Below are 823 nucleotides of genomic sequence, written 5' to 3' on the forward strand. Positions count from 1 at the left end.
CGTTGGCTCCAGTTATTTTTTATTTAAAATGATCATTATTTTCACATTTCGTCTTTGTTTCTTTTGCTTGCGATATACAGGCTCCTCCAAGGCGTCCCCACCCCTTGGGGTGCCTCGTGCCCCGGGCCGTGCACGGCACCGGCACTGTGCCCACGGCCGGTGGCCAAGGACGTGCAGAGGGAGGCAAGGCAGAAAGCAGGGCCAAACTCCATGAAGCAAATAGTGTTAAGGCAGCAGCCACTCCTGCCCTGGGGGCAATGCCCTCCCACTCCCACCCCACTGCTGCCCTCAGGGTTGCCCCCAGTGGGGTTTGTGCCTGTGCAGCCCTGAGCGCAGGGCAGGGAGGCCACCATGGCCACCCAGGCTGTGTGGGCACACCGCACTGGGGGCACAAAAGCATCTCCATCGACCATCGAAAGCCACGGGGCATGGGGACGGTGGCACAGCAGCAGGTGGGGGCAGCTCTGCGGATGGAAGGGCTGGGGGGGAAAGGGGCTCCGTGCCCAGGGTGCCAGTGCCCCCCCGCCCCGAGCAACAGGGCAGGGAGGCAGGTGTGGGGCGAGGATGAAGCCCTGGCCAGCGCACAGAGCACAGCACCATGCCCACCCTGGCGTGCCCCAAAGGTGCCACCAACTGAGGTCACAGCTGGGAACCCAAAGGTGCCACCGTCCCCTCTCTCCCTGGTGGCAAAGGGCTAACCCCAAGCTGGCTCCTCCCCGGGAAGGCAGAACATGCCCAGCAAGGGAGCAGGGGAGACCCTGGGTGGGGGCTGCTCACCTGTGCCATCCACCCCATCCCAGGACCAGCCAGTTTCCAGTAAGCC

This window comes from Phaethon lepturus, unplaced genomic scaffold (assembly GCF_000687285.1).
Source record: "Phaethon lepturus isolate BGI_N335 unplaced genomic scaffold, ASM68728v1 scaffold29736, whole genome shotgun sequence".
Lineage (NCBI taxonomy): Eukaryota > Metazoa > Chordata > Aves > Phaethontiformes > Phaethontidae > Phaethon > Phaethon lepturus.